The sequence below is a fragment of the Somniosus microcephalus genome, chromosome 33 (assembly GCF_052327205.1).
Source record: "Somniosus microcephalus isolate GS21.2 chromosome 33, FLI_Smic_1.0, whole genome shotgun sequence".
NCBI lineage: Eukaryota > Metazoa > Chordata > Chondrichthyes > Squaliformes > Somniosidae > Somniosus > Somniosus microcephalus.
The window spans coordinates 32,837,919-32,859,732 of NC_141019.1; the positions used below are offsets into that span (position 1 = coordinate 32,837,919).

The following is a 21,814-nucleotide window of genomic DNA, read 5'->3' on the forward strand; positions in this document are numbered from 1 at the left end:
TCGGTCCAGCAGTTGCTGCAAGGGGGGAGCTTTGGGCAGAAGCTGATTGACAATATCTCGACTGATGTTGGGAGCTTGCTTCAACCGCAGCTTGCTCAGGATCTGAGATTTAATGGATTCCAACCTCAGGGCTTTGCTGTGCTCCCTCCACAAACAAGCAGAGCATTCTTGTCTGCCAGGTTCCGCCTGGTCTAGGACCCTCTCCCCAGCCTCCAAATCCTTCTCCAAGACTGGCTCGTTACTGCCTGTCAATCCCAGGGAGATCAGGAGGCAAAGGAAAACGTGTGGTCTGAGCATGATCTGATGGGGTGTGTGTGTGTGTCTGTGTTCCCTGTTCAGAATGAAGACACGTCCTGGATCCCAGATTGCAGCCGGGAGAGGACAGTGGGTGAGTGACACGCTGGTGTATGATAAGTGATCAACTGAGGCGCCCCTTTTTATATCACAACTTTGGCCACAACTATTGTGTCGTAAAAATCCAGGATTGGCTGAGGAGCCAAACAAAAGGCTTTTTGGCTGTCAGGAGGAGAGAGAGAGAGAGAAGAGCTCGCCTTGTGTCAGTGCTAGTTAGCGTTCGTACGTTACCCCCTGACTCCCTATCACTCTCACACTTACATACCTTATCTCAGGCTGCCATTCACACTCTCTCTCTCTCCCTCGTCACTTACTGTGCTCTCACCTCGACAATCTGGAGTATTTACTCCTTTAGACACAGGCTAATGTTTCTTTTTAAGTGATCTTGTTTTAATGGACAGACAGTATATTTCCTAAACTTTCCTTCGTTTATTTTTTTTAGATCTAAATCACCGACGTTGTTTAATTTACATAATTTATTTCCAGATCCTTGATGTTTTACTGTATTTTTTTTCCCTCCAAATCATTTTCTCTAAATCAACCAAATTTGGCGCTCAAGTGATGGTGCGCCTGTGAAACTGATTTGTAATTAACATCATTGAAGTTTATTGCTACTTGTGCCCAGCGCTCGGGACTCGTGAGCTGCTGGTGAAATGTGTTCCTGTCTTCATTTCATCCCCATTGCCGAATATTTTAGTGAAGCTTCACTGTGAAATAATGTATTGTCATTTAGGGGGGAGGGGGGAGGTTGTGGGGTAGATTCACAATGCGGCATCGTTCGCTTCGGGGGGGAGGGAGCTTTTAATCTTTTCAATATTTGCTTATCGTATAATAAAGCTTGAATTCCCCATCCAGTTTAAGTTCACCTCATAGTGTTTAAGTTCGGGCCTGTTTTTTAAAGCAGGGTATTAAGGCATAAAAATACTGTTTTCATTAATCACTCGTTCATTAATTTATTCATCCGTTCGATCATCTATTTATTATTAAAACAAACAATGGTCGCTACATTACAAACGAAGCCATGTTGCGTTGACCTTCTTCGAAATGCGTTTCGTGTCGGTTGCAAATCAGTTTCCTAGTCTGGCGTGCCTCCAAGTTGTTTGAGGAGCTGAAATCGTGATGATTCTCAGCTTCTTTTGAACTAAAACGATCGAAAGAGAGAGGCAAGTGACAATATCCAATAACCATTTATTTCATTATAGATTGGAGTGTATGCAGCAGACCCAAGGGAAAGGGGCAGTGCAATTTGCAGCGTAAACTGGATGAACTGATAAATCTATATTGACCCTCCAGTCCCTAATGTTACAATGCAAGATGTGGACCCCGCCACATGATGGAGAGGTGACATTTAAAATCGAAATTGATTTAAGTTCGCCTGGTTAGTTTCAAATCCTGATTGCAACGGAATGATTGTCACTGGGTATAGGTTAAGAGGGCAGAAGGGGGCTTTCGTGTCCAGGTAATGTGAAAACGCAATTTCAGCAAATAAAATACAAAAAGACATTATCTGTTGGGATTCGAAAAAGGGGAAACACGTTTCTTAATACCAGATTTCTATATCCCAAGATTTATACAGGGCCAGATTGTGTATCATTCGATTTAATCAGAGCGAGACTTGCAGAAACTGGATATCTGCACTGCCAGGTTCGCATTTAACCGGGGCTGCAATTGCAACCAGATTTGTGTATAAAACGAAAATAACTTTCCAGCACAGACACGATGGGCCGAATGGCCTCTTTCTGTGCCGTAAACCTCGACGGTTCTACCAACTGGACATTGGGTTGTGTTGGCTGATCCCAGATTTAAAATCACTTGCCAAAGTGTGCACCCACCGGATGAAGTGATTATCAGATCGAATTATTGAATGCAATACGTCGGATTTATTGAGAATATTCGTTTCTGTGTACAGGCCAACACAAACAAACTCCAGTTGATTTTTGTGTGCATGTGTGGAACCAACGGAGTGAAATAATTAAGGATTGATAAAGAGGGATTTCTGGTCTGCCTTCAACCACTTTAACGGTGAAAGGACCTGCAACATTTAGATGATTAATCAGTGTTTCCGGAAAACGGCTGCTCAAGTTTTCAATCTGTTCACTGGATTGGATACAACGCTTTGAAATAACGTTTTAATACAAATTTCTGCACGAAAAAGATCGCTGGTTTCTGTTGCGTTCGGATTGCAGAAATCACCCTTCTGATGGGAAGTAGTTTCAGGACAGCTCAGAGTGCAACTCCGTCATCCATCAGTCCCCTGCACTGGATACACGTGTCTGGTGACATCAACCTCAACAAAACATAACAGGATTGACTTATAACACAATAAAAAAACATCTTAGAGCAATATGAATTTAACAGAAAATAATCAAATCAAATCAACTTTTATTGTCATTGTTAGTACACAAGTGCAGTACAACGAAACGTCGGCTTGCGGCTCCCGAGAGTGTACATTTGGATTAAGACATTTAAACATTCAACATACATTTGGCTTGTAATACGTTAACATAAACATAACCATAATGAAGTGCATTGGCAGATGTGCAGGCTTTAGAGTTTATTTGTGGAGTTCAGTAGGATGACAGCCCTGGGAAAGAAGCTGTTCCTAAATCTGGTCGTTCGGGTGCGAATGCATCTGTAGCGTCTCCCAGATGGCAGGAGGGCGAACAGACTGTGGCTGGGGTGGGTAGGGTCTTTGATGATGGACCGTGACCTCCGCAGACAGCGTTTCTGGTATATGTGCTCTATGGTCGGTAGCCGGGTGCCGGTAATGCGTTGGGCAGTTTTGACTACCCGCTGCAGGGCTTTCTGGTCATAGTAGCTACAGCTGCCATACCATACTGTGATACAGTTCGTCAGGATGCTCTCTATTGTGCAGCGGTAAAAGTTAGAGAGGATCAGGGGTGACAGGTTACATCCCTTCAGCCTCCTTAGGAAATATAGGCGCTGCTGGGCCTTCTTCACCAGAGAGGAGGTGTTGAGGGACCAGGAGAGGTCTTCCGTGATGTTGACTCCGAGGAACTTAAAGCTGTCCACCCTTTCCACCACAGCCCCATTGATGTGGATGGGGGTGTGACTTCCGCCTTTGGACTTCCTGAAGTCCACAATGATTTCTTTTGTTTTCTTGGTGTTAAGGGCCAGGTTGTTATCGGCGCACCACTTCATGAGATGCTGGACCTCCTCCCTGTAGGCTGACTCATCGTTGTTGGTGATCTGGCCTACCACCGTGGTATCATCCGCAAACTTGATGGTGGTGTTGGAACCATTAACAGCCACACAGTCGGGATTAAAGCAAATTTGTGAAATGACCTTGCATATAGGAACAGGGGGAGGCCATTCGGCCCCTCCCGAGCCTGTTACATTAGGAACAGGAGGAGGCCATTCAGCCCCCTCGAGCCTGTTACATTAGGAACAGGAGGAGGCCATTCAATCTCCCTCGAGCCTGTTACATTAGCAATAGGAGGAGGCCATTCAGCCCCTCGAGCCTGTTACATTAGGAACAGCAGGAGGCCATTCAGCCCCCCTCGAGCCTGTTACATGGAACAGGAGGAGGCCATTCAGCCCCTCGAGTCTGTTACATTAGGAACAGGAGGAGGCCATTCAGCCCCCTCAAGCCTGTTACATTAGGAACAGGAGGAGACCCCCTCGAGCCTGTTACATTAGGAACAGGAGGAGACCGTTCAGCCTCCTCGAGCCTGTTACAGTAGGAACAGGAGGAGGCCATTCAGCCCCCTCGAGCCTGTTACATTAGGAACAGGAGGAGGCCATTCAGCCCCCCTCGAGCCTGTTACATTAGGAACAGGAGGAGGCCATTCAGCCCCCCTCGAGCCTGTTACATTAGGAACAGGAGGAGGCCATTCAGCCCCCCTCGAGCCTGTTACATTAGGAACAGGAGGAGGCCATTCAGCCCCCTCGAGCCTGTTACATTTGGAACAGGAGGAGGCCATTCAGCCCCTCGAGCCTGTTCAGCCATTCAGTGAGATCATGGCTGATCTGCGACCTGACTCCAGATACCTGCCTTTGTTCCCTAACCGTTAATACCCTTACCTAACAAAAATCGATCAATCTCAGTCTTGAAATTTTCAATTGACCCCCCGCATTCACAGCTTTTTGGGGGGGAGCGTTTTCCAGATTACCAATGTCATCTTCTGAATATGACATTTGGAAATCAGTTGATTTTTTTTCAAATAGTTCTTATTAGCGAGACACCCCGAAAAAAATTCTTCAAAAAAAGCCGAGCGCCAAGTAACCTGAAATCGCAGATACTCTCACACCGGAGAGAGTGGGCAGGGCCAGGTCAGTAAAGGGTGGGGTTTTGAGCGAAAATTAATAACATCAGATAAGATTTTCAAAGATAATTTCCATCATGACTGTGTGGAAACAAAAGTGTTGGAGCGGACTCTGGAAAGCCGACTGATACCAAGTGATTTAGGCTTGTTGAACATAAAACTTGTAATGTGTCGAGAAAAAGGATACTTAAAATGATTTAGGGATGCATTTGTCTCGCTTCTAGAATCCGTCTGTAGCAGCTTTCAGTCTGGGATTGTGTGTTCATGTTGCTGCCAACCACTGACTGATTTGTACAGTTTAAAGGGGCATATATGACGTGGAAACATCTGGCCTGACAACCCCACCCTGAACAAGCACACATCATCCAAGTACCTCTAGAACGGTCATGTGAAAATGATGGCATGCATTTTTTGGCAAATAACCTGTCACAATGCTTCCTAAAGAAAGACTTGCATTTCTCCAGCGCCTTTCACCACCTCAGGATGTCCCAAAGCGCTTTACAGCCAATGAAGTACTTTTGAAGTGTAGTCACTGTTGCAAGGTAAGAAACAGCAAGCTCCCACAAACAGCAATGTGATATATGACCAGTTAATCTGTTTTAGGGATGTTGGTTGAGGGATAAATATTGGTCAGGACATCGGGGATAACCCCCCTGCTCTTGTTCGAAATAGTGCCATGGGATCTTTTACATCCACCTGAGAGAGCAGACGGGGCCTCGGTTTAATGTCTCATCCAAAAGACAGTGCGGCGCGCCCTCAGTACCGCCCCTCCGACAGTGCGGCGCTCCCTCAGTACTGCCCCTCCGACAGTGCGGCGCTCCCTCAGTACTGCCCCTCCGACAGTGCGGCGCTCTCTCAGTACTGTCCCTCCGACAGTGCGGCGCTCCCTCAGTACTGCCCCTCCGACAGTGCGGCGCTCCCTCAGTACTGCCCCTCCGACAGTGCGGCGCTCCCTCAGTACTGCCCCTCCGACAGTGCGGCGCTCCCTCAGTACTGCCCCTCCGACAGTGCAGTGCTCCCTCAGTACCGCCCCTCCGACAGTGCGGTGCTCCCTCAGTACCGCCCCTCCGACAGTGCGGCGCTCCGTCAGTACTGCCCCTCCGACAGTGCAGCGCTCCCTCAGTACTGCCCCTCCGACAGTGCGGCGCTCCCTCAGTACTGCCCCTCCGACAGTGCGGCGCTCCCTCGGTACTGCCCCTCCGACAGTGCGGCGCTCCCTCAGTACTGCCCCTCCGACAGTGCGGCGCTCCCTCAGTACTGCCCCTCCGACAGTGCAGCACTCCCTCAGTACTGCCCCTCCGACAGTGCGGCGCTCCCTCAGTACTGCCCCTCCGACAGTGCGGCGCTCCCTCAGTACTGCCCCTCCGACAGTGCGGCGCTCCCTCAGTACTGCCCCTCCGACAGTGCGGCGCTCCCTCAGTACTGCCCCTCCGACAGTGCGGCGCTCCCTCAGTATTGCCCCTCCGACAGTGCGGCGCTCCCTCAGTACTGCCCCTCCGACAGTGCGGCGCTCCCACAGTACTGCCCCTCCGACAGTGCGGCGCTCCCTCAGTATTGCCCCTCCGACAGTGCGGCGCTCCCTCAGTACTACCCCTCCGACAGTGCGGCGCTCCCTCAGTACTGCCCCTCCGACAGTGCGGCGCTCCCTCAGTACTGCCCCTCCGACAGTGCGGCGCTCCCTCAGTATTGCCCCTCCGACAGTGCGGCGCTCCCTCAGTACCGCCCCTCCGACAGTGCGGCGCTCCCTCAGCACTGCCCCTCCGACAGTGCGGCGCTCCCTCAGTACTGCCCCTCCGACAGTGCAGCGCTCCCTCAGCACTGCCCCTCCGACAGTGTGGCGCTCCCTCAGTACTGCCCCTCCGACAGTGCGGCGCTCCCTCAGTACTGCCCCTCCGACAGTGCGGCGCTCCCTCAGTACCGCCCCTCCGACAGTGCGGCGCTCCCTCAGCACTGCCCCTCCGACAGTGCGGCGCTCCCTCAGCACTGCCCCTCCGACAGTGCGGCGCTCCCTCAGTACTGCCCCTCCGACAGTGCGGCGCTCCCTCAGTACTGCCCCTCCGACAGTGCGGCGCTCCCTCAGTACTGCCCCTCCGACAGTGCGGCGCTCCCTCAGTACCGCCCCTCCGACAGTGCGGCGCTCCCTCAGTACCGCCCCTCCGACAGTGCAGTGCTCCCTCAGTACCGCCCCTCCGACAGTGCGGCGCTCCCTCAGTACCGCCCCTCCGACAGTGCGGCACTCCCTCAGTACTGCCCCTCCGACAGTGCGGCGCTCCCTCAGTACTGCCCCTCCGACAGTGCGGCGCTCCCTCAGTACCGCCCCTCCGACAGTGCGGCGCTCCCTCAGTACTGCCCCTCCGACAGTGCGGCGCTCCCTCAGCACTGCCCTGGAGTGTCAGCCTAGAGTTCTGTGCTGAAGTCTCTGGAGTGGGACTTGAACCCACGACCTTCTGACTCCGAGGCGAGGGTGCTGCCCACTGAGCCACAGCTGGCACCTTAGGAACAGGAGACCATTCAGCCCCTCGAGCCTGTTCCACCATTAATGGCTGATCTGTATCTTAACTCCATCTACCCACCTTGGTTCTGTAACCATTAATACCCTTACCCAACAAAAATCTATCAATCTCAGTTTTGAAATTTTCAATTGACCTCCAGTCTCAACAGCTTTTTGGGGGAGAGAGTTCCAGATTTCCACCACCCTTTGTGTGAAGAAGTGCTTCCTGACATTGCCCCTGAACGGCCTGGCTCTAATTTTAAGGTTCTGCCCCCCCTTGTTCTGGACTCCCCCCCCCCCCCCCCACCAGAGGAAATAGTTTCTCTCTATCGACCCTATCGAATCCTTTAATCATCTTAAACACCTCGATCGGATCACCCATTAATCTTCTAAACTCAAGGGAACACAAGCCGAGTCTGTGCAACCAGTATTCATAATTTAACCCTTTTAGCCCCAGTATCGTTCTGGTGAATCTGCGCCCCCTCCGAGACCAATATATCCTTCCTGAGGTGCGGGGTCCGGAACTGAACGCAGTTACTCCAGATGGGGTCTAACCAGAGCTCTGTATATCTATTGAGACACGTGGGTGATATTCCATTTGTTCTGACGGCCTCAGCACCAACATTATGGAGTCATTTAATGGTTCTGTTATTTCAAAGCCCGTTGGTTTTGACTTGGTGACCTTTGAATCAAGATGGATTCAGTCTGTCTCTGGGAATGATTGGGACTCAGGTGATGGATGAGAAGCCCTGCGGCAGTAACCATCCATTTCAGAGTCTCCCCTCCCCACCCCTGCTCCCCGGCCTCACCGTCCGTCCATTGGACTGAAAGTTGTTCTGCAATGCAGGAGGACATCCTCTTTTGTACTGTCAGTGCAGCCTCTGGGATGTTTGATTTATTCCGGTAGAATTTAAAAGCCGAGATGTTTCAAATGCAAGTCATGTTTTTTTTGCAACCCTCTCCGACTTTCCATTGCCCCCAGGCCCGATGGTGTCAGACAGACTGAGCTGCAGCTTGTGCAGAGAAGGCAAGCAATTTCTGTCGGGTGGACCAAAACCTGCAGTCTCTTCTTGGAGCGGCCTTTCCGCAGAGACTGACCCTGAAGTCCACTTCGCTCACTGCCTTCAGGACAGAGACATCTATAAATCACGTGGTCTTTCTGACCACAGCTCGCCTTACCTCCATAATAAAACCAACCTGTTTATACAGCATTTAAAACAAATCTTAGTTGATACTTTAGTGAACTCTGCTGTGTGTCCAGACTTTGGGCGTTTTGTATAATAATCACACGTTTCTTTACAAAATCGCCCTGGAGCTGCCCGACCTGTTTTAGTCGATTTCACCGGTGTATTTCACTTCCTCCAATGAAGTTCTTAAACTATGTCTTAGGCAGTCCCTCGGAACCGAAGATGACTATGACCTTCCCTTTCCAGTCATTATTGAAGATCCGTTCTCACTCCTACCAAAAACTAATTTATCTAAATCTGTGTGGGCGGGGATTCTGAAAGAGAACCTGTAGATTTTTTTTAATACCGAATTTATTCAATTAATTGCAGTTTCCCAATCTACGTTGCAGGGTGGGGTATGTTGTGCATATCGAGTGAACACTGCTCGCCTCTGTTCTGCAGGTTGCTGAAGCGTTTCATGGTCATGAGGCGTCTTGTGCTGCAGAATGACTCGGAGAGAACAGTGATTGACACTTTCCCCGTGGGCTGAAACTGTGCAGACCCTGCCACCTACTGGACCAGACGTAAGTGCTTCAGGGTCTGGCAGGATTGTTTCACTGGTAAGCCCAGGGGAAAGACTGTCAATGTTCTATAGCGCCTTTCGACCATTTTGAGAGACGTCGCCCATGACGCGCTTACAGCCAACTGCAGTACTTTGAAGTGGAGCAGCTGTTCACTAGGATATGCACACATCTCCCCACTCTAAATTTGCGCACAGCAAGCTCCCACAAACAGCAATGTGATAACCAGATAATTTGTTTTAGTGATTGAGGGATAAATATTGGCCCCAGAAGATCGGGGAGAACTCCCCCCTGCTCTTCGAATAGTGCTGTGGGATCTTTTACATCCACCTGAGAGAGCAGACGGGGTCTCGGTTCAACGTCTTATCCAAAAGACGGCCCCTCCGACAGTACGGCCCCTCCGACAGTGCGGCACTCCCTCAGTACTGCCGCTCCGACAGTGCGGCGCTTCCTCAGTACTGCCCCTCCGACAGTGCGGCGCTTCCTCAGTACTGCCCCTCCGACAGTGCGGCGCTTCCTCAGTACTGCCCCTCCGACAGTGCGGCGCTTCCTCAGTACTGCCCCTCCGACAGTGCGGCGCTCCCTCAGTGCTGCCCCTCCGACAGTGCGGCGCTCCCTCAGTACTGCCCCTCCGACAGTGCGGCGCTCCCTCAGTAACGCCCCTCCGACAGTGCGGCTCTCCCTCAGTACTGCCCCTCCGACAGTGTGGCGCTCCCTCAGTACTGCCCCTCCGACAGTGCGGCGCTCCCTCAGTACTGCCCCTCCGACAGTGCGGCACTCCCTCGGTACTGCCTCTCTGACAGTGCGGTACTCCCTCGGTACTGCCCCTCCGACAGTGCGGTGCTCTCTCAGTACTGCCCCTCCGACAGTGCGGCGCTCCCTCAGTACGGCGCTCCCTTAGTACTGCCCCTCCGACAGTGCGGCGCTCTCTCAGTACTGCACTGGAGTGTCAGCCTGGATTTTTGTGCTCAGTCTCTGGAATGGGACTGTGAACCCACGACCTTCTGACTTAGAGGTGGGAGTGCTGCCCACTGAGCCACGGCTGACACACAGGTGATGGGGCACCACATAACCAAGATTTAGAGAGTAGGAGGAGCAATTCAATCCAGCTTGGCTTTTAACACCTGTAAATTGTAGAGGGAAGGGAAGACTTGGGTAGATCAAGAAGAGCACAATTTTGAGGCCTGAGAGAGAATGATTTAGAGTAGGAGATGGTACAATGGGTCATCATTGAGTAGACTCGGCCTATACTCTCTGGAGTTTAGAAGAATGAGAGGTCATCTCATTGAAACATACAAGATTCTGAGGGGGATTGACAGGGTAGATGCTGAGAGGCTGTTTCCCCCTGGCTGGAGAGTCTAGAACCAGGGGTCACAGTCTCAGGATAAGGGGTCGGCCATTTAGGACTGAGATGAGGAATTTCATCACTCAGAGGGCGGTGAATCTTTGGAATTCTCTACCCCAGAGGGCTGTGGAGGCTCAGTCGTTGAGTATATTCAAGGCTGAGATCGATAGATTTTTGGACTCTAGGGGAATCGAGGGATATGGAGATCGGGCGGGAAAATGGAGTTGAGGTGGAAGATCAGCCGTGATCTTATTGAATGGCGGAGCAGGCTCGAGGGGCCGAATGGCCGACTCCTGCTCCTAATTCTTATGTTCCTATCAGAGTGAGAATGCAAGGAGGAGAGAGAGCACATAGGATGGGGTATTTGGAGCTGAAGTGAGACGAGGAACAGTCAGTGGAGCAGTATTGACAGAAGTATCAACAGAAGTATCAACAGAAACGAGACAAGAAAGGTCGGGAAAGGGAGATAGGCTCGAGCTGAGAGAGGAATGAGATCAGATGACAAGTTCATCATATCATCAGTAAAATGTATTTGAAAATGAATCCGTGTTTTTTCATTTAGTGAGGGCTGGCAGTGATTGATGTGGAGACCAGTGACACCATTCATTAAAGTATCTCTGAGCTGCAGCACATGCCACTTATAATGTATGTCCTAAGTCCAAGCTTAATGGAGCTTTAAACAGTGAAAGAGCTGTGTGTGAAATTGTACCATCTGCGGTCCTGTTTAATCGTTATTAATGCTCATCAAAAACTTGTTTTATGGGCGTCAAAGCTACTTTTGGTCTTATTACATTTAGCAGTGTTAATGAATAAAGTGCTAACTTGCCAAATAAACCATTAATTATGGGTCAAAGTGGACCAAAGTAAGCCCAGCATTGATTTTACATCACTTGTTTGATATTAATTTGCTATTCGGGCCACATTTGAAGTAAGCTTTGACACTCTCTCCTCCATAAGAGAAACACTCCGACATAAATCTGCCCATTGTATTCTGCCACAGCTCAATAGGGAGTGATTTATGGAACTAATGCACTTCTGAACATTTTGTGATGAAGGTAAAAACAAGCAATGAACACCAACAGAGAGAGAAACAAACTTTAAATGCTGGAAACACAGAGCAGATCATTTAGCATTTGTGGAGAGAACAGACAGATTACTGCTTCATCAGAACTGGTGTGGAGATGCCGGAGTTGGACTGGGGTGGACAAATGTAAGAAGTCACACAACACCAGGTTATAGTCCAACAGCTTTATTTGAAATCACAAGCTTTCGGAGCGCTGCTCCTTCTTCAGGTGAAGTGGAGAAATGCATAAAGACACAGCTTATATAGTCAGAGAATCATGTCAGATGTTTACAGGTAACCTTTCCAACTGCCATTTATCACACCTCGGCAGAGAGATAATCACAGCAATCAAAGGTGTGAATGGTGTCCAAACAGGTCAGTCAGGGAAACATTACATCAAAGAACAATGAGGTGGGGTCACAAGGGGTCAAATATTGCAGATGCTGGGGTCTGTATGAAAAACAAAAAAACAGACAAAAAACATTTTTTTTGGCTGGAAATCACAGCAGGTCCGGCCGCATCTGTGTAGAGAGAACAAGCCAATGTCGACTCGAGTCTGGATGACCCTGCATCAGGTGGGGTTACATGTAGCGTGACATGAACCCAAGATCTCGGTTGAGGCCGTCCTCATGAGTGCGGAACTTGGTTATCAGTTTCTGCTCGATGATTTTGCGTTGTCGTGTGTCTCGAAGGCCACCTTGGAGAATGCTTACCCGAAGATCGGAGGCTGAATGTCCTTGACTGCTGAAGTGTTCCCCGACTGGGAGGGAACACTCCTGCCTGGTGATTGTTGCGCGGTATCCATTCATCCGTTGTCGCAGTGTCTGCATGGTCTCGCCGATGTACCATGCTCCGGGGCATCCTTTCCTGCAACGTATGAGGTAGACAACGTTGGCCGAGTCACATGAGTATGTACCATGTACCTGGTGGGTGGTGTCCTCACGTGTGATGATGGTATCTGTGTTGATGATCTGGCATGTCTTGCAGAGGTTGCTGTGGCAGGGTTGTGTGGTGTCGTGGTCGCTGTTCTCCTGAAAGCTGGGTAATTTGCTGCGAACGATGGTCTGTTTGAGGTTAGGCGGCTGTTTGAAAGCGAGTAGTGGAGGCGTGGGGATGGCCTTAGCGAGGTGTTCGTCGTCATCGATGACATGTTGAAGGCTGCGAAGAACATGGCGTAGTTTCTCCGCTCCGGGGAAGTACTGGACGACGAAGGGTACTCTGTTGGTTGTGTCCCGTGTTTGTCTTCTGAGGAGGTCTATGCGATTTTTCGCTGTGGCCCGTCGGAACTGTCGATCGACGAGTCGAGCGTCATATCCCGTTCTTACAAGGGCGTCTTTCAGTGTCTGTAGGTGTCCATCGCGTTCCTCCTCGTCTGAGCAGATCCTGTGTATTCGCAGGGCTTGTCCATAGGGGATGGCTTCTTTAACGTGGTTAGGGTGGAAGCTGGAGAAGTGAAGCATCGTGAGGTTGTCCGTGGGCTTGCGGTCGAGTGAAGTGCTGAGGTGTCCGTCTTTGATGGAGATTCGTGTGTCCAGGAATGAGACTGATTCTGAGGAGTAGTCCATGGTGAGTTTGATGGTGGGATGGAACTTGTTGATGTTATCGTGTAGTCTTTTCAGTGATTCTTCGCCGTGGGTCCATAGGAAGAATGTAATGTTTCCCTGACTGACCTGTTTGGACACCATTCACACCTTTGACTGCTGTGATTATCTCTCTGCCGAGGTGCGATAAATGGCAGTTGGAAAGGTTACCTGTAAACATCTGACATGATTCTCTGACTATATAAGCTGTGTCTTTATGCATTTCTCCACTTCACCTGAAGAAGGAGCAGCGCTCCGAAAGCTTGTGATTTCAAATAAAGCTGTTGGACTATAACCTGGTGTTGTGTGACTTCTTACATTCATCAGAACTGAACATGATATAAGTATATTATTATGTAGTGTGTTATTGCCATTGATATATTAGTCTCATATATTAGGGTTTCAGCCATGGATCAGTGAGTAGTACTCTCTCTCATCTCGGAGTCAGAAGGTTGTGGGTTCAAGTCCCACTCCAGAGACTTGAGCACAAAATCCAGGCTGACACTGCAGTACTGAGGGAGCGCCGCACTGTCGGAGGGTCAGTACTGAGGGAGCGCCGCACCGTCGGAGGGCCAGAACTGAGGGAGCGCCGCACTGTCGGAGGGCCAGAACTGAGGGAGCGCCGCACTGTCGGAGGGCCAGAACTGAGGGAGCGCCGCACTGTCCGAGGGCCAGTACTGAGGGAGCGCCGCATTGTCGGAGGGGCAGTACTGAGGGAGCGCCGCACTGTCGGAGGGCCAGTACTGAGGGAGCGCCGCACTGTCCGAGGGCCAGTACTGAGGGAGCGCTGCACTGTCCGAGGGCCAGTACTGAGGGAGCGCCGCACTGTCGGAGGGCCAGTACTGAGGGAGCGCCGCACTGTCGGAGGGCCAGTACTGAGGGAGCGCCGCACTGTCGGAGGGGCAGTACTGAGGGAGCGCCGCACTGTCGGAGGGGCAGTACTGAGGGAGCGCCGCACCGTCGGAGGGGCAGTACTGAGGGAGCGCCGCACTGTCGGAGGGGCAGTACTGAGGGAGCGCCGCACTGTCGGAGGGGCAGTACTGAGGGAGCGCTGCACTGTCGGAAGGGCAGTACTGAGGGAGGGCCGCACTGTCGGAAGGGCAGTACTGAGGGAGCGCCGCACTGTCGGAGGGGCAGTACTGAGGGAGTGCTGCACAGTCGGAGGTGCTGCCTTTCGGATGAGATATTAAAGCTAGGCCCTCTTGGTGGACATTCAAGTTCCCAGCTCAGAGAATATTCTGTGCCCTTGCTTCCCTCAGTCTCATTCAAATGATAGTCAACATAAAGGAGTCCTGATTCATCAGTTAAGGGGGCAGTAGATGGTGATTAGCAGAAGTTTTCCTTGGCCTTGGTTCACCTGAAGTCATCAGACCTCATGAGGATTCCCAAGGCCACTCCCACCGACTGTATATCACTTCTGGTGGATCTATCCTGCCAGTGGGAGAGGACATAGATTTGACTCTGAGTATGACTAGGTCAGGCTGTTGCTTAACCAGGACAGCTCTCCCAACTGCAAAGTCCTCCTGTTGGTGAGGAGAACTTTGCAGAGCTGACTGGGCTGAGAGTGCCTAAGTCTTGTTGTTGCCGATGTCTAATTCCCTTCCTTTTGAAGTTTGTAGTGACTGTTTACAACTGGGAAGCTTGCTAGGCCACTTCAGAGGGCATTAAGAGTCAACCACGTAGAGTCCTAGAGACACATGTAGACCAGACTGTGTAGGGATGGGGATGATGGGCTCCCTTTCCTGAAGTGAACCAGATAGGTTTTTACAACAATCTGGCGGCTTTTGTGGTCACTTTATGGTGCCGGTCCATATATCACGAGATTTATTGAATTGAATTTCACAACTTGTTATGATGGTGATTTGAACTTACGCCCTCTGGATTGCTAGTCCAGGGCCAGAAACACAACCATGGTGCAGCAAGTCTTGATTTCAACACAGTTAGGATGCATGGAGAAGAAAGCAGGTGTAGGACAGAATATTTGGAGCTTAGGAGGAACGAGAGAGGAAAGTTCAAAGAATCAGTAACTATATAGAAAAGCTGAGAGATAATCACTCTACACCTTTGACCCAGATAACCTTACTTGGAGTGATCAATCATCTTAGTAAAGTAAGTAACACATTGCCTTTAGTCCTGATGATCAGAGAAGGCAGCGATGATCTCCAGGAAGGTCATTTCCACCTGGCTTTCCTTCTGGAACATGGTGGAAATATTTTAAGAGTCACATTTCAATGAGTCAGTCTTTTTTCCATGTGTCTGAATCATTTTATTGAAGATATAGGCTTACCATCTGGAGATATTCACTTGGGCGGATTTGGTTCTCATGTCAAGAATGCAGACTTAGTTCTGGAATACACGGTGACAGGACAGCCAATTTTGTTTTATGAAACGACTTATTCCAAGTTGGTTTTCCAAAGGCCACTTGCTGTCTGTCTTCTGCACAGAACCATCATGGTGCAGCGTTTTGGTGCTCCAACCACAGACACGAGTTGAATTCTCCTGCCTCTTGGTCCCTGATCTCAGCCATGCTGTAGGGAGATGCCAGCAGAAGCCAAAGGGGTAGTCATCCCTGGGCTGCTTTTGTATCCCTCCTGCAAAGTGGTGCTGGCACAGACCTGGGAGCAGGTGCTGCATTCAGAGGAGGCTGAGGGGAGACCTTATTGAGGTGTATAAAATTATGAGAGGCCTAGATAGAGTGGATAGGAAGGACCTATTTCCCTTAGCAGAGAGGTCAATAACCAGGGGGCACAGATTTAAAGTAATTGGTGGAAGGTTTAGAGGGGATTTGAGGGGAAATTTCTTCACCCAGAGGGTGGTGGGGGTCTGGAACTCACTGCCTGAAAGGGTGGTAGAGGCAGGAACCCTCATCACATTTAAAAAGTACTCGGATGTGCACTTGGGATGTTGTAACCTACAGGGCTACGGACCAAGAGCTGGGAAGTGGGATTAGGCTGGGATCGCTCTTTGTTGGCCGGCACGGACAAGATGGGCCGAAATGGCCTCCTTCCGTGCTGTAACTTTCTATGATTCAGCAGCACCTCCCAAATCCCACGACCTCTCCCACCTAGAAGGACAAGGGCAGCAGGTGCATGGGAACACCACCACCTCCAAGTTCCCCTCCGAGTCACACACCATCCTGACTTGGAAATATATCGGCCGTTCCTTCATCGTCGCTGGGTCAAAATCCTGGAACTCCCTCCCTAACAGCACTGTGGGAGCACCCTCACCACACGGACTGCAGCGGTTCAAGAAGGCGGCTCACCACCACCTTCTCCAAGGGTAATTAGGGATGGGCAATAAATGCTGGCCTTGCCAGCAATGCCCACATCCTGAAAATTAGAAATATAGATATATATACACACACCTGTCACACTTGCCTTAGGACATGTATAATCCGGGGAAACCAGGAGGCCGAAAACCGAGAGATTTCACAACCTCAAAACAAAAATTGTGCGACAGGTGATTTTTACCTGTGTTAACACCACTGTCCAGTTGATCAGTGCAGACAGGTGACTGTAGTTTTGGTACTTTTGATAAACTTTTCTTGCGTGAATACAATGGGACCCGTGAGAATTTAGCCATTTAAAAATGCGTTAAAAATTTGTCCCCTCTCCCTCTGCCAAACTTCAGGAAAAAAATGTGTTGAAACGTGATATGGGATCCAGCGGGGTAGTGGATTAGAAAACTACATGGGGCGAACTTGTCTACGCCAGTAGCATCAAACAGGCGCTAGCGAATCAGCTGCCCACTTTGCTCCGCACCCGATTTTCTTTGACATAGAAGTCAATCGGGCGCCGTTTAAAATGTGCTGCCGATTTATATTAGCCCATTTTGCACTACCAATTTCACCCCTCTAACCTTTCACCTCTCGGGCTGCAAGGATCCTGCATGAAATGAGTTTAATGTAAATGTAACTGAGTTGCTGGGGGCTGCAGCCTACAATTCAGCTCAAATTGATATTGGATTGGCAATCGTATTCTGACAGTGCATAAGGGCAACTGGTGCTAGGAATTGAAGTGTCAGTGCAGTGGGGTACTTTCTGAGACTGTGATTAAGACGTTCTTGAGACCACTGCTGTTCACAATTTATATTAATGATTTAGACTTTGGAATCAAAAACACAATTTCTAAATTTGCGGATGATACCAAATTGAGGGGAGGGGGACAGTCAATATAATCTGAGGAGGACTGCAACAAATTACAGAAGGGCATTAATAAACTTGCAGAATGGGCATATAATTGGCAAATGAAGTTCAACACAGATAAATGTGAGGTATTACATTTTGGTAAGAAAGATAAAGGAGGTTATTTATCACTTGAAAAATAGGAATCTAAGTGGGGTAGAAGAGCAAAGGGATCTGGGAGTACAAATACACAAATCACTAAAAGTTGCGACACAGGTTAACAAGGCCATAAAAAAGCAAACCAAGTACTGGGGTTTATTTCTAGAGGGATAGAATTGAAAAGTAGGGAAGTTATGCTAAACCTGTATCGAACCTTGGTTAGACCACACTTGAAGTACTGCGTACAGTTCTGGTCACCATATTATAAAAAGGATATAGAGGCACTGGAGAGGGTGCAGAGAAGATTTACAAGGATGATACCAGAAAAGCGAGGGTATACATATCAGGAAAGGATGAACAGGCTGGGTCTCTTTTTTTCTTGAAAAAAGAAGGCTGAGGGGTGACCTAATAAAGGTCTTTAAAATTATGAAAGGTTTTGATAGAGTGGATACAGAGAGAATGTTTCCACTTGTGGGGAAGAGCATAACTAGAGGCCATCAATATAAGATAGTCACCAAGAAATCCAATAGGGAATTCAGGAGAAACTTCTTTACCGAGAGAGTGGTGAGAATGTGGAACTCGCTACCACAGGGAGTGGTTGAAGCGAATAGTATCGATGTATTTAAGGGGAGGCTGGACAAGCATCTGAGGGAGAGGGGAATAGAGGGTTACGCTGATAGATTTAGATGAGGAAAGACGGGAGGAGGCTCGAGTGGAGCATAAACGCCGGCATGGACTGGTTGGGCCGAATGGCCTGTTTCTGGACTGTACATCCGATGTAATCCTATGTAAGATACATTAGGGATGTTTTCCTCTCAGCAGCAAAATCGTAAACAGGTTTACAATGAAAAGGTTTATGATTTTGCTACATCTAGCACACAGAGGAAACCTGCCCGCATTGTTGGGGCAGAGTAGAGGGAACTTTACTGTGCAGTTGGCTGTGCTATACCTAACCTGCTAGTGCTTGTTACTGATGATAGCGCCTTTCTCAATCTCAGGATATCTCAAAGTGCTTTACAGCCAATGAAGCACTTTTGAAGTGTAGTCACTGTTGTAATGTGGAAACGTGACAGTCAATTTGTGCACAGCAAGCTCCCACAAACAGCAATCTGATAATGACCAGATCATCTGTTTTTGTGATATTGGTTGAGGGATAAATATTGGGCCCAGGACACCGGGGAGAACTCCCCTGCTCTTTATAGTGCAGTGGGATCTTTTACATCCACCTGAGAGAGCAGACGGGGCCTCGGTTTAACGTCTCACCCGAAAGACGGCACCTCCGACAGTACAGCACTCCCTCAGTACTGCCCCTCTGACAGTGCAGCGCTCCCTCAGTACTGCCCCTCCGACAGTGCGGCGCTCCCTTAGTACTGCTCCTCCAACAGTGCGGCACTCCCTCAGTACTAGATTTTTGTGCTCAAGTCTCTGGAGTGGGACTTGAACCCACAACCTTGTGACTCAGAGGCGAGAGTGCTGCCCACTGAGCCAAAGGCAGGTGCCTGAAATGGGACAATGTTCCATTCTCTGGCGCTAACATCCTTCACCTTCAATGCACAAAAGAAGACATATTTATGTGCAAAGTGGGCTGGGGTGAGTGCTGCTGCATTCCTATCAGATGTAGTTAGCAGATTTGGCAACTTGCTGCCAATGCCTTGAATACCTGGCAAAGGGATGCAGTTTCCATTTAACAGCTTATTGTGTATCTTTTATCCGATCTTCACACCTGCAGGTTTTGAATTATTACATTATATTTCATATAGTTTGCAACTTCAGACAATGTTTTCCATCGACAGCAGAATGTCTGTCTGGAACGGAGGAGCCCTGTCCCCCTCGAGCCTGTTACATTAGGAACAGGAGGATGCTATTCAGCCCCCTCGAGCCTGTTACATTAGGAACAGGAGGAGGCCATTCAGCCCCTCTCGAGCCTGTTACATTAGGAACAGGAGGATGCCATTCAGCCCCTCTCGAGCCTGTTACATTAGGAACAGGAGGAGTACATGCAGCCCCCTCGAGTCTGTTACATTAGGAACAGGAGGAGGCCATTCAGCTCCCTCGAGTTGTTACATTAGGAACAGGAGGAGGTTGTTCAGCCCCCCTCGAGCCTGTTACATTAGGAACAGGAGGAGGCCATTCAGCCCCTCGAGCCTGTTACATTAGGAACAGGAAGAGACCATTCAGCCCCTCGAGCCTGTTACATTAGGAACAGGAGGAGGCCATTCAGCCCCCCTCGAGCCTGTTACATTAGGAACAGGAGGAGGCCATTCAGCCCCCTCGAGCCTGTTACATTAGGAACAGGAGGAGGCCATTCAGCCCCCTTGAGCCTGTTACATTAGGAACAGGAGGAGCCCATTCAGCCCCTCGAGCCTGTTACATTAGGAACAGGAGGAGACCATTCAGCCCCTCGAGCCTGTTACATTAGGAACAGGAGGAGGCCATTCAGCCCCCTCGAGCCTGTTACATTAGGAACAGGAGGAGGCCATTCAGCCCCCTCGAGCCTGTTACATTATGAACAGGAGGAGGCCATTCAGCCCCCTCGAGCCTGTTACATTAGGAACAGGAGGAGGCCATTCAGCCCCCTCGAGCCTGTTACATTAGGAACAGGAGGAGGCCATTCAGCCCCTCTCGAGCCTGTTACATTAGGAACAGGAGGATGCCGTTCAGCCCCTCTCGAGCCTGTTACATTAGGAACAGGAGTAGGCCATTCAGCCCCCTCGAGCCTGTTACATTAGGAACAGGAGGAGTACATGCAGCCCCCTCGAGTCTGTTACATTAGGAACAGGAGGAGGCCATTCAGCTCCCTCGAGTTGTTACATTAGGAACAGGAGGAGGCTGTTCAGCCCCCCTCGAGCCTGTTACATTAGGAACAGGAAGAGACCATTCAGCCCCTCGAGCCTGTTACATTAGGAACAGGAGGAGGCCATTCAGCCCCCTCGAGCCTGTTACATTAGGAACAGGAGGAGCCCATTCAGCCCCTTGAGCCTGTTACATTAGGAACAGGAGGAGGCCGTTCAGCCCCCCTCGAGCCTGTTACATTAGGAACAGGAGGAGGCCATTCAGCCCCCTCGAGCTTGTTACATTAGGAACAGGAGGAGGCCATTCAGCCCCCTCGAGCCTGTTTCACAGGAACAGGAGGAGGCCATTCAGCCCCTTGAGCCTTTTACAGTAGGAACAGGAGGAGGCCATTCAGCCCCTCGAGCCTGTTACATTAGGAACAGGAGGAGGCCATTCAGCCCCTCGAGCCTGTTACATTAGGAACAGGAGGAGGCCATTCAGCCCCTCGAGCCTGTTACATTAGGAACAGGAGGAGGCCATTCAGCCCCTCGAGCCTGTTACATTAGGAACAGGAGGAGACCATTCAGCCCCTCGAGCCTGTTACATTAGGAACAGGAGGAGGCCATTCAGCCCCCTCGAGCCTGTTACATTAGGAACAGGAGGAGGCCATTCAGCCCCCCTCGAGCCTGTTACATTAGGAACAGGAGGAGGCCATTCAGCCCCCTCGAGCTTGTTACATTAGGAACAGGAGGAGGCCATTCAGCCCCCTCGAGCTTGTTACATTAGGAACAGGAGGAGGCCATTCAGCCCCCTCGAGCCTGTTTCACAGGAACAGGAGGAGGCCATTCAGCCCCTTGAGCCTTTTACAGTAGGAACAGGAGGAGGCCATTCAGCCCCTCGAGCCTGTTACATTAGGAACAGGAGGAGGCCATTCAGCCCCTCGAGCCTGTTACATTAGGAACAGGAGGAGGCCATTCAGCCCCTCGAGCCTGTTACATTAGGAACAGGAGGAGGCCATTCAGCCCCTCGAGCCTGTTACATTAGGAACAGGAGGAGACCATTCAGCCCCTCGAGCCTGTTACATTAGGAACAGGAGGAGGCCATTCAGCCCCCTCGAGCCTGTTACATTAGGAACAGGAGGAGGCCATTCAGCCCCCTCGAGCCTGTTACATTAGGAACAGGAGGAGGCCATTCAGCCCCCTCGAGCCTGTTACATTAGGAACAGGAGGAGGCCATTCAGCCCCCTCGAGCCTGTTACATTAGGAACAGGAGGAGGCCATTCAGCCCCCTCGAGCCTGTTACATTAGGAACAGGAGGAGGCCATTCAGCCCCCTCGAGCCTGTTACATTAGGAACAGGAGGAGGCCATTCAGCCCCCTCGAGCCTGTTACATTAGGAACAGGAGGAGGCCATTTAGCCCCCTCGAGCCTGTTACATTAGGAACAGGAGGAGGCCATTCAGCCCCCCTCGAGCCTGTTACATTAGGAACAGGAGGAAGCCATTCAGCCCCTCGAGCCTGTTACATTAGGAACAGGAGGAGGCCATTCAGCTCCCTCAAGCCTGTTACACAGGAACAGGAGGAGGCCATTCAGCCCCTTGAGCCTTTTACAGTAGGAACAGGAGGAGGCCATTCAGCCCCTTGAGCCTTTTACAGTAGGAACAGGAGGAGGCCATTCAGCCCCCTCGAGCCTGTTACATTAGGAACAGGAGGAGGCCATTCAGCCCCCTCGAGCCTGTTACATTAGGAACATGAGGAGGCCATTCAGCCCCCTCGAGCCTGTTACATTAGGAACAGGAGGAGGCCATTCAGCCCCTCGAGCCTGTTACATTAGGAACAGGAGGAGGTCATTCAGCCCCCTCGAGCCTGTTACATTAGGAACAGGAGGAGGCCATTC

At 50.3% G+C, this 21,814-nt stretch overlaps 1 long non-coding RNA gene across 1 annotated transcript in view; it reads right to left on the minus strand.

Moving 5' to 3' along the window:
* Nucleotides 1-1,300: 1,300 nt before the first annotated feature.
* LOC147097117 (uncharacterized) overlaps nt 1,301-21,814 on the minus strand; it is a 38,672-nt gene continuing 18,158 nt past the window's right edge. Inside the window, exon 3 of the long non-coding RNA XR_015074492.1 lies at nt 1,301-2,641. This is a non-coding gene — a long non-coding RNA (uncharacterized LOC147097117). The remainder of the gene's footprint in view (nt 2,642-21,814) is intronic.